Source organism: Schistocerca cancellata, chromosome 4, assembly GCF_023864275.1.
Source record: "Schistocerca cancellata isolate TAMUIC-IGC-003103 chromosome 4, iqSchCanc2.1, whole genome shotgun sequence".
NCBI classification, from domain to species: domain Eukaryota; kingdom Metazoa; phylum Arthropoda; class Insecta; order Orthoptera; family Acrididae; genus Schistocerca; species Schistocerca cancellata.
Window position 1 is genome coordinate 774,040,342 of NC_064629.1, and position 12,800 is coordinate 774,053,141.

Consider the following 12,800-nt stretch of genomic DNA (forward strand, 5'->3'; position numbering starts at 1 on the left):
AAAAGAAGTGCAGAAGTTAAAAGCACTTAACACAGCCAAAAACTATTTGTTGCTTATTTTCAAGCAAAAGAATATATATGAAGATAGTAACTGTTCTGGAAAGAACAGATACCATTGATGACCGTGCAGCTACTCTAGAATAAATGATAATCATTTGAAACCTTCAGCTGCCGACAGGTGTTGTTGATATACCTCGATGGGGACAGCTGAAAATGTGTGCCCCGACCGGGAGTCGAACGCGGGATCTCCTGCTTACATGGTAGACGCTCTATCCATCTGTGTCCTCGGTGGCCCAGCTGTCGGCAGATGAGGGTTTCAATTAATTATCGTTTAAGCAGAAGAATGTTATAAAAACTAAACCAAGAGCGATTCACAAGCAGCAGGTTGCAGGATCTGAAGTGTTGGTGGCTTCATGGACTCTAAAGCACTAGTATACGAGAATCGCTCTAAAAACTTTCAACAACTAATGAGAATTCCTGTAGTTCTAGTACTTTAGCTTTACAGTTTCGCAAAGTACGTCCCTACAAATATATGATGTGGTGCATCTTCTGATATTAAGTTCTGAAGGCTTCATTTCATGCCTTCTCGGAACGTTATTTAGACAGTCACCGCCGCCTCCGAGAACTCGAAAATATGCCTATGAGTATTTTTCATTTGCTTCCTGGAAGAGAAATAAATCACATATTGGCAGATTGTGGACTCATGTGCTCGAATTTGATTGCTTTCCTGGAGACCGAAAAATCTCCTATGTAGGACTCAACACGCTTTCCGGAAACAACGATCAGGTGAAACCCAGCTCGCTCTTTTGGTCCACGAAACTCAGAAGGTGGTGGATACTGGCGCCCAGGTAGAGGCCGTGTTCCCTGACTTCCGTTAGGCATTCGATACGGTTCCACACTGCCGCCTAGCGAAAAAACTACAAACTTACGGCGTCTAAGAGCAAATGTGTGACTGAACTGCAGAATTTCTAGCAAACAGAACACAGAATGTCATTCTCAATGGACAGAGACCTTCAGACGTAAAAGTGACTTTGGGCGTACACCAAAGGAGTGCTATAGGTCCATTAATTTTAACATTATACAGCGTTATTCCTGTGATGATGCTACAGACTCTCAAGGATGACGGAGGGTAAATGTATTAATCTGAGATAAGGGATCCTGGTCCGGAAACAACCGAGTAGATAGTTATAAGCCAAAATCATCCTGATACCTCTGACAGTGAAGACAAGTGGCGGCACTGTTGTTGCTAATATTGTATGGTAATCAACTTTCAGAGGTGTTTTTACGGACCAGAACGATAAAAAAATTCTAGTAAATATGGGCTCTAAAATGCGTATCTTAAGAGCTATGAGCACTTATTCATCTTCGATACTGTGGCACACATCTCTTTTACTGCAATCTCTATGCTACCTACGTTTTTGGAGGAATTGGTACGAAACTGAACTGGGCAAAACTTCCAGTAAATATGCGCTCTAAGAAGCGTACTTCATGAGTTACGAGCACCAGTCCACCGTCGCTACTGCGAAACATGTCTCTTCTACTGAACAAGTGCTCGTAGCTCTTAAGGCATGCTTTTTAGAGCCCATGTTTACTTGGCGGTTTTTTCTTGTTTTGGTCCATACTACTTCCTCAAAAAAATGTGGAAAGCAAAGAGCTTGCAGGAGAGGTCCACTGTAAGAGGCATCAGAAAGATTTTCGCTTATAACCATCGACTAGGTCGTATCCAGACCAGGGTCCCCTGGAGAGACGTCTACAGACGTTAAAGTAACTTCTGGCGTGCCACAGGGGAGTGTTATGGGACCATTGCTTTTCACAATATATATAAATGACCTAGTAGATAGTGTCGGAAGTTCCATGCGGCTTTTCGCGGATGATGCTGTAATATACAGAGAAGTTGCAGCATTAGAAAATTGTAGCGAAATGCAGGAAGATCTGCAGCGGATAGGCACTTGGTGCAGGGAGTGGCAACTGACCCTTAACATAGACAAATGTAATGTATTGCGAATACATAGAAAGAAGGATCCTTTATTGTATGATTATATGATAGCAGAACAAAAACTGGTAGCAGTTACTTCTGTAAAATATCTGGGAGTATGCGTGCGGAACGATTTGAAGTGGAATGATCATATAAAATTAATTGTTGGTAAGGCGGGTACCAGGCTGAGATTCATTGGGAGAGTCCTTAGAAAATGTAGTCCATCAACAAAAGAGGTGGCTTGCAAAACACTCGTTCGACCTATACTTGAGTATTGCGCATCAGTGTGGGATCCGTACCAGATCGGGTTGACGGAGGAGATAGAGAAGATCCAAAGAAGAGCGGCGCGTTTCGTCACAGGGTTATTTGGTAACAGTGATAGCGTTACGGAGATGTTTAAAAAACTCAAGTGGCAGACTCTGCAAGAGAGGCGCTCTGCATCGTGGTGTAGCTTGCTCGCCAGGTTTCGAGAGGGTGCGTTTCTGGATGAGGTATCGAGTATATTGCTTCCCCCTACTTATACCTCCCAAGGAGATCACGAATGTAAAATTAGAGAGATTCGAGCGCGCACGGAGGCTTTCAGACAGTCGTTCTTCCCGCGAACCATACGCGACTGGAACAGGAAAGGGAGGTAATGACAATGGCACGTAAAGTGCCCTCCGCCACACACCGTTGGGTGACTTGCGGAGTATAAATGTAGATGTAGATGTAGATACATTATCCCTGTCCATCGTCCCTGAAAATTTGTAACATCATTACCGAATCATCCTATTGACATAGTATACATCATTGGAATTTCCATGATACTTGTTGCGGATGATGCTATTGTATACAGAGAAGTCGCAACGCTAGGAAGTGGTAGCTACGTGCAGGTAGACCTGCAGGGGATCGACGTTTGATGCATGGCGTGGCAACTGACACTCAACATAAACAAATATAACGTATTGCGTATACATAGAAAGAAAAACCCATTATTGTACGATTACAGAGTTGCAGAACATTCACTGGTAGCAGTTACTTCCATAAAATATCAAGGAACATGCGTAAGGTAGTTTAAAGTGCAACGTCCACAGAAAGTGAATCGCGGATACGGCAGATGCCAGACCAAGATTCATTTGAGGATTCCTCAGGAAATGTAGTCCATCAACAAAGAAGTAGCTTACAGACCCTTGCTTGGCCAGTACTTGGACATTTCTCGTCAGTATGGGATCCGTACCACACACGATTGACGGAAGAAACTAAGGAATTTCAAAGAAGAGCAACGCGTTACTTTACAGGTTCGTTTAGAAGGCATGAAAGCGTCACGGAGACGCTGCAAGAGTAGTGTTCTGCATCAGGGTGTGGTTTGTCGTTTAAGTCCTGAGAGCGTACGTTGCTAGAAGAGTCAATAAATTAATTGCTTCTTCTCACATACATTTCGTAAAAAGACCATGAAGATAACATTGAAGAAATTCAAGCCTACACGGAGGCTTTCCAGCCGTCGCTCTTCCCGAGAACCATTCGTGTCTGGACCAGGAAAAGGGTGAATGACAGTGGTACACAGAGTACCCCCCGCCATACACCGCATGGTGGCTTAGAAGCATAGTTGCAGATTCAGATGTGAGAAGCAGCTCCCTTTGTTCTTTCATGCAGCCGAGAAAGCAGTAGAGAGCTGAACTCAAGTTGGAACTATATTTCTTGACTTCCAGAAAGCCTGTGATACAGTGCTGCATCGCCAGCCAGCGAACAAAAGACATGCTTATTGGAAGAGATAAGCGATTAGAATCTTACGATCGAAACTCAGTACGATGTTCTTAATGGAGAGATTCGAAGGTATCGTCGAGCGTACACCATGGTAGTGATGTTGGGCCTCTACTGTTCATTAAGTATATACACTGAAGAGCCAAAGAAACTGGTACACCTGCCTACAGAATAGAGCCTGCGAGAAACGCAGTAGTGCCGCAACACGACGAGGCATGGACTCGACTAATGTCTCAAGTATTGCTGCAAGGAATTTACACCATACATCCTACATGGCTGTCCATAAATCCATAAGAGTACGAGGGGGTGGATATCTTGAAATTTCCCCTTAGAAAAATTTGACTTGCAAACAAAACATTCTTTACTTTTTGGAGATCTCCCTTAGTTCATCATTATTCCCAAAAAGTCCTGTCTGTACCGGTTGTCCTTAAACCCTACTGTTTTGTTCATATCCTCTTTCAAAATAATTATTTCATATGAAACATCCCCTTAGAAAAATTTATGAATTACTGTGCTGGTAAACCTCTTACGTTATTTGATTTTCAAACAGCTGAGCAAAACTGAACGTATTCAGACATTTCTCTCTTTACTTATTCTGATCAACACTAAACTGACACACAAAATTTTGAGCGCAACGGAATCTAACTTTCAAAAACCCCTACAAAAGAATGGCCCTCACTAACAAAAACCGATACCTTTCATGAATCACTTACCTCACAAAAATCTTCGTTACTCGAACTACTGCAATACTGCCAGCTAAATGAAAGATTCTAACTACTGAAGGCACTAACTACTGATAGGCATAGTTAGCAAATGAAAGATTTTGATGGAGAACAAACAATGTATTTACCTTAATAATGTTCAAAAGTCTATATATATATATATATATATATATATATATATATATATATAGGGTGAGTCACCTAACTTTACCGCTGGATATATTTCGTAAACCACATCAAATACTGACGAATCGATTCCACAGACCGAACGTGAGGAGAGGGGCTAGTGTAATTGGTTAATACAAACCATACAAAAATGCACGGAAGTATGTTTTTAACACAAACCTACGTTTTTTTAAATGGAACCCCGTTAGTTTTGTTAGCACATTTGAACATATAAACAAATACGTAATCAGTGCCGTTTGTTGCATTGTAAAATGTTAATTACATCCGGAGATATTGGAACCTAAAGTTGACGCTTGAAACCTCCGACGTTCAGTTGTGTGTTGTAACAAACACGGGGCACGGTCGGTGAGCAGCATCTGCAGGGACATGTTTACGATGACGACCGTGTTTACGAGTGTGGCTGTAGTGCACTGTTGTGGTTTGGTCTAGCTGTCGCAGTGTCCGCATGTAGTGCTTGCTGCTATTGTTATTCTGCATTCGTCTCCGCACGCAGACCAACTGTAGTACACCGTGTTACCAGACGTCTGTGATAGTGTAGTGTTGTAGGAACTGTGACCATGGTGTATTCGAACTCTGAAACGGCGGAGATGATACTCGTCTATGGCGAGTGTCGACGAAATGCAGCTGAAGCCTGCAGGGTGTATGCAGAACGGTACCCGGACAGAGAGCATCCAACGTGCCGCACATTGCAAAACATCTACCGCCAACTGTATGCAACAGGTATGGTCGTAGCACGCAAACGGGTCCGTAACAGGCCCTTCACAGGAGAAGCGGGTGCAGTTGGTGTGTTAGCTGCTGTTGCCATGAACCCACACATGAGTACACGGGACATTGCGAAAGCCGGTGGACTGAGTCAAAGTAGTGTCATGCGCATACTGCATCGTCACCGCTTTCATCCGTTTCATGTGTCGCTACATCAGCAATTACATGGTGATGACTTTAATCATCAAGTGCAATTCTGTCAATGGGCATTAACAGAGAATGCGTTGCAGTTCTACCTGTTTACCAATGAAGCGGGTTTCACAAACCACGGGGCAGTGAATCTACGGAACATGCGTTATTGGTCCGTGGACAATCCTCGCTGGTTCAGACAGGTAGAGCGACAGCGACCGTGGACTGTAAATGTATGGTGCGGAATCATTGGCGACCACCTCATTGGTCCTCACTTCATTGCAGGGGCCAAAACAGCTGCAACATACATCGCGTTTCTACAGAATGATCTGCCAACGTTGCTCGAAAATGTCCCACTGGAAACGCGTCGACGTATGTGGTATCAGCATGATGGTGCACCTGCACATTCCGCAATTAACACTAGGCTGACCCTTGACTGGATGTTCGACGTGTGTTTCATAGGACGTGGAGGACGCATAAATTGGCCAGCCCGTTCTCCTGATCTTACACCTCTGGACTTATTTCTGTGGGGTAAGTTAAAGGAGAATGTGTACTGTGATGTGCCTACAACCCCAGAGGATATGAAACAACGTATTGTGGCAGCCTGCGGCGACGTTACACCAGATGTACTGCGGCGTGTACGATATTCATTACGCCAGAGATTGCAATTGTGTGCGGCAAATGATGGCCACCACATTGAACATCTATTGGCCTGACATGTCGGGACACACTCTATTCCACTCCGTAATTGAAAACGGAAACCACGTGTGTACGTGTACCTCACCCCTCATGGTAATGTACATGTGCGTCAGTGAAAAAGACCAATAAAAAGGTGTTAGCATGTGGACGTAATGTGCTGTTCCAGTCTCTTCTGTACCTAAGGTCAATCACCGTTCCCTTTGGATCCCTACGTAATTCGGTGCTCTCCGATACACACGATCGAACAGCGGAGGAGTGGTACTCAAGCGTCAACTTTAGGTTACAATATCTCCGGATGTAATTAACATTTTACAATGCAGCAAACGGCACTGATTACATATTTGTTTATATGTTCAGATGTGCTAACAAGACTAACGGGGTTCCATTTAAAAAAACCGTTGGTTTGTGTTAAAAAACATACTTCCGTGCATTTTTTTTTTATGGTTTGTATTAACCAATTACACTAGCCCCTCTCCTCACGTTCGGTCTGTGGAATCGATTCATCAGTATTTGATGTGGTTTACGAAATATATCCAGCGGTAATGTTAGGTGACTCACCCTGTATATATATATAAGTTCATGGCATCCGGTCTTACAAATTTCGTTTTTCTGACGGACACACGTTCAGACCGTCCGCTCTCAAAACTTTGCCATCTCTATCCCCACATCCACCACTGCTCGGCGCTCACCTCAAACTGCACAACGCTACGCGCTGTTCACATACAACTACCCAACACTAGAATAGCGAATATTCCAACAATGCAAATCAGCCACAGACTGTGCACAGCACAGTCAGTGATTTTCATACAGAGCACTACGTGGCGTTACCAACATAAAAACCTAAACATCCTACTTACACCCTCTTCTGAACAGCATGTTTCAAGGCTGCAAGGCACCTCAGATATGCTCAATAATGAACATGTCTGGGGAGTTTGGTGATCAGCGGAAGTGTTTAAACACAGAAGAGTGTTCCTGGAGCCACTGTGTAGCCGGACATGTCCGAAAGAACAGACACCACATCCATATAAATGTATAGTTCTGGCAACACCGGCCATGACCTTCTTCTGTGCGGATGCACACATATCACCGAACTCTTACGGGGCTTGGTAAGAATGTCTTCCACGAGTAATGAGTGTGTTGGGTAGGGACATTACGAATGTAGTGTCTGGACATACAAGGTGAGAATGTTGGTCTAGCGGGAGGCGTGCGCGAGATAGTCCCTGCAGTCGTGCTATCCTCTGTGCCCTCCGTGGGTAGCCGAGCGCACTAACGCGCTGCTTCCTGGACCCGGGTAGGCACGCCGACCCCGGATCGAATCCGCGGGGCGGATTAACGACGAGGGCCGGTGTGCCGGCCAGCCTGGATGTGGTTTTTAGGCGGTTTTCCACATCCCGCTAGGTGAATACCGGGCTGGTCCCCACGTTCCGCCTCAGTTACACGCGTTGCAGACATTTGAAACACGTCCGCACTATTTCACGATTTACACTAGACGCAGACAGTTGGGGTACACCGATTCCGTCCTGGGGGGTACGGGGTGACGGCAGGAAGGGCATCCGGCTATCCCTAACACTAACACTGCCAAATCCGTTGTAACCATGCTGACCCTACGATCGCTGTGGGACTATGGCGTAAGCGAAAGAAAGAAAGATTACAATAAAAAAGATTGAAAATACTTAACGTTGGATTTACAACGACTTGTTGCAAGCGATGGGTGACAGGCAAATAGTAGTCTACTTCACTACATATAATGTGGACAAAAACATTCACTCTCGCTCATAAGTCACGGCTATCATTAATATCACTGCTCTTCCAGGCCTCTCTGCTACTGTCCGGCCGAGGCTGGCAGGAGAGGCGCTTATATTCTCTTCGTAGAGGCCCTCCTGCGGTGGTTCGGTCCTAGTCAGCGGGCTATTGGCAGACGTGGTCTCAAAGCCTTCTGTGCTCTTGCGTTCTTCATCTTCGCGCCATCGTTTGTCGTTAGGCCGGAACATTTCACCTATTCATACAAAATGCAATTAACACACATAAAATTATTAAATTATTTAATTTTGTATGTATTGCAGACCTCTGAAAATGCTTAACATGAATAGACAAAACATGTCTGGTACTAAATTTCAGTAGCAAAAGATGAAAGTTTTCTTATCTTTAGGATAAAACATAAGTGAAGTTCTTGTAGTAAACTCTGAAAAACTTCTAAATCACCTTTTTCATGACCATCAAGGACAATTTCATGTAAACTGTAGGGATTGTACAGAAACTGGTTTTTGAATGACTTATGTTCAAAGAATCAACAAGGATTGCTAAAACCGGAATGATTAAAATTTTGCATCATTAACATAATCATCTTGTTTGAATCTGTTTTGTGCTACCTCAGACCAATATGCAGACAAAAATAAATGCCTAAACTCCTCTAAGATTCACAATTCCTAACAAAGGTACACATGTGCACAGCAGCTTACCTTCCAAATAACCACATAGGAGCTCAGTGTAATGACCAGCAGACCATGCTGGTGGAAGTGAAAAATAAAATTACTCTAACCAAGCAAAGAATGAACACTATTTAGCATATTTCCGATCACTTGATATTTCCAAACAGATGTGAAGTTTTTATAGTCAAAACCAGACATGCCTACGTGATTTACATTCTCACGTTTTTAGTGACCATGACTACCATGAGCTCCCCTCGTTTCGTAAGGAGACGTGCTATTTAGCTCATCTTTCAGTCCTGAATCCACATCATCATCATCATCATCATTAGGCATATAGCCTCTACTAAGTAAATGACCTTCATTAACAGCTTCACCTAACTTTTCCTCAATCTTAGATACCCTCTCATTTAATTTCGGTCCTAATTCCTTCTTCTCCTATTAATTTTCATCTGGTCTTCCTTAAACCGTAATAATGATCTCACTTCCTGACAATCACCAACACCCGCAGGTACACTACCGCTGGAACTCTGTTCAGCATTAACCCCAACTATGCAACAGAAGTTGCGAAATCGTCCGTCTGCTTAACTGTTTGCTTAATTCCTTCCCTGCTTTCTGATGTCTCCTTCTCTGAACTAAAATTCAACTCCTCAAAACTCTTTCCTATCCTCAGCAGTCATTTATAAAGGGTGATCAAAAAGTTTCCATTTGAGAGCATTACTAATGTTTTGTGACTCCATTTCAGTATATGGTTCCGATACGTCAGAATATTCGTGGATCGTGAGGCGAATCCACGATAGTTCACAAGTTAGTGGCCATACAATGTGGCACTGTATTAAGCATAAGTAACAAGGAATGTTTTGGACTGAATGGAAATAATTCCGGAAGAATATGGTTGATAAGCTTTATAATGTCGCCAAACACAAGTAACTGATTAGCAAGTCCACATGGGTCTTCAAAGCAGCAGATACAAAATTAAATTTGGTGATATACTAAAAGCAAAACATAATGGGAAGAAGTGAAATTGCTGAATGGAGAGGCAGCTTTCAACGAGAACGTAAAGGGAGAAAACATTTGTTTTACGAAAATAATGAAAAGCTACATCCGTCTCTCTACTTAGTTTATCATTAGAGCTGTTACTTTTTGCGTAAAAAATTGAAAACCACAGTTTTTAGACTGATATGAGTTCCGATTAAATAAATAATGTGTGTCGGAGGTTGTCCACGATGAGGTTAGCAGCGATGCACAGCACTCGAGGCTGTTGCCGACTACTATGCAAAGCAGTATCGTATTTACTTCTTTCTTATGCCGCCAATATAAGCCGAAGATGGAAATGAAACTACTTGCTGAAATGAAGAGACGTCCGGAGTCATCACCTGATGATGGTGATGGATGTTTTTCAGTTTGTGTTCCCAGATTTCAAGAAACTTTTTCACAGGCACAAAAGAGATCCTGTTACTTCTGAATGAGGATCAGGACGAAACCGAGAATGACACATCGAGATTTTCTTTATTATCATGGGATACTTCCATTTCTTCTAACACATTGTCTACCCCCATGCATAGGCCACCGCCCACTACTACATCATCTGATCTCGTTTCAAAGCCAGCAACGGGTCTTCTGAATACATCTCAAGCTGTATCATATACTACCTTTTCGAAATTGAAGAGTTGTAGAAATACTATCCTAGCTCTATTAACATGTAACAATTATATGTAACACGCACATACACACACACACACACACACACACACACACACACACACACACACACACACACAAACAACATTGAATAAAGTACAATAGTATGTGGTCTTACCAAAAATAAATTTTTCATTGTGATTTTTTTAATGTCACTCAGTGACTTGCACCAGCTTATCTTACTGTAATGAGTATCTTCACTGCAGGAGAAACAGGGACTCCAAAGTTTGTATTCCGATTTGCCAGAGTAACAAACTAACTGCTCCGAAAAGTGGAAACTTTCTGCACCCACTTGATAAAATTTGTGAAATTTGTGTTCGTGTTTAGAGAGCTCACGGGAAGCCACAGCCGAACAAGACTACGTGATCAAAAGTATCCGGACACCTGATTGAAAATGGCTTCCAAGTTCGTGGCGCCCTCCATTGATAATGCTAGAATTCAGTATGGTGTTGACCCACCCTTAGCCTTGACGACAGATTCCACTCTCGCGGGCATGTGTTCAATCAGGTGCTGGAAGGTTTCTTGAGGAATGGCAACCCATTCTTCACGGAGTGCTGCACTGAGGAGAGGTATCGATGTCGGTCGGTGAGGCCTTGCACGAAGTCGGCGTTCCAAAACATTCCAAAGGTGTTCTATATGATTCAGGTCAGGACTCTGTGCAGGCCAGTCCATTACAGGGATGTTATTGTTGTGTATGCACCCCGCCACAGGCCGTACAGTATGAACAGGTGCTCGATCGTGTTGAAAGATGCAATCGCCATCCCTGAATTGCTCTTCAACAGTGGGAAGCAAGAAGGTGTTTAAGACATGAATGTAGGGATGTGCTGTAATATTACCACGCAAAACAACAAGGGGTGCAAGCCCCATCAATGAAAAACATGACCACACCAAAACACCACCGCCTCCGAATGTCGCTGTTGGTACTACACACGCTGGCAGATAACGTCCACCGGACATTAACCATAACCACACCCTGCCATCGGATCGCCACATTAGGTACGTGATTCGTCACTCCACACAACGTTCTTCCACTGTTCAATCGTCCAGGTGTTCACGCTCCTTACTCCAAGCGAGGCGTCATTTGGCATTTACTGGCGTGACGTGTGTCTTATGAATAGCCGCTCGACCATGAAATCCAAGTTTTGTCACCTCGAGCCTAACTGTCATAGTACTTGCAGTGGATCCTGATGCAGTTTGGAATTCCTGTGTGATGGTCTGGATAGATGTCTGCCTATTATACATTACGACCCCTCTTCAACTGTCGGCGGCCTCTATCAGTCAACAGACGAGGTCGGCCTGTACACTTTTGTGTTGTACATGCCCTTTCACGTTTCCACTTCACTACTGAATCGGAATCAGTGGACGTATGGATGTTTAGGAGCGTGGGAATCTCGCGTACGGACGTATGACACAAGTGACACCCAATCACCTGACTACGTTCGAAGTCCGTGAGTTCCGCGGAGCGCCGCATTCTGCTCTCACGATGTCTAATGACTGCTGAGATATCCGATGTGGTGTACCTAGTAGTAGCTGGCAGCACAATGCAGCTAATATGAAAATAGTATGTTTTGGGGATCCAGAATGAGATTTTCACTCTGCAGCGGAGTGTGCGCTGATATGAAACTTCCTGGCAGATTAAAACTGTGTGCCCGACCGAGACTCGAACTCGGGACCTTTGCCTTTCGCGGGCAAGTGCTCGAGATACTGGCAGAAGTAAAGCTGTGAGTACCGGGCGTGAGTCGTGCTTCGGTAGCTCAGAAGGTAGAGCACTTGCCCGCGAAAGGCAAAGGTCCCGAGTTCGAGTCTCGGTCGGGCACACAGTTTTAATCTGCCAGGAAGTTTCATGTTTTGGGAATGTCCAGATACTTTGATCTGAGTTTAGGTAAAAAAAAGTTATTTGTGCGTAGAAAGGTGCATTCTTGAAGGTGAAAACTAAAGGTGTCTTTTAGAACGAAAGGTAAGTGACATATTTATAACTTTCTACATGTCTCCAAATGAGAACATTGTGATTGAAAGGTTGTAATAGCATGAAAATTAAGGACATTATTTCGCTGTCGTTTTAGTCATCTTACGGTGATTTCACAACGCCCCGTGTCCAAGATAGGCGAAGGCCACTTACAGAAGAAGAAGTTATAGAGCTCCTTAATTCGTCTGAAACTGACGATCTATCTGATGATCCTGGCGATAATTTTGAACAAGAGGACAATGATGGAGGTAATGTTAGACGTTTTATATCATACGGTATACAGTAAGCTGAGTAGCCTAGACGCAAAGCCCGCTAACTGCATGATAAATGACACTGAGATAATCACGAAACACTCCTCCCATCCAAACGACAATGCATTGGCCACAAGAATGTTGATGTTGCGTACGAATTTGTTACAGCGCAGCCAACGTAAAGCTGAATAAGAAAAGTATCCATTCTAATCGTAACGGTCTGAACGGTAGCTTTGAATATCCA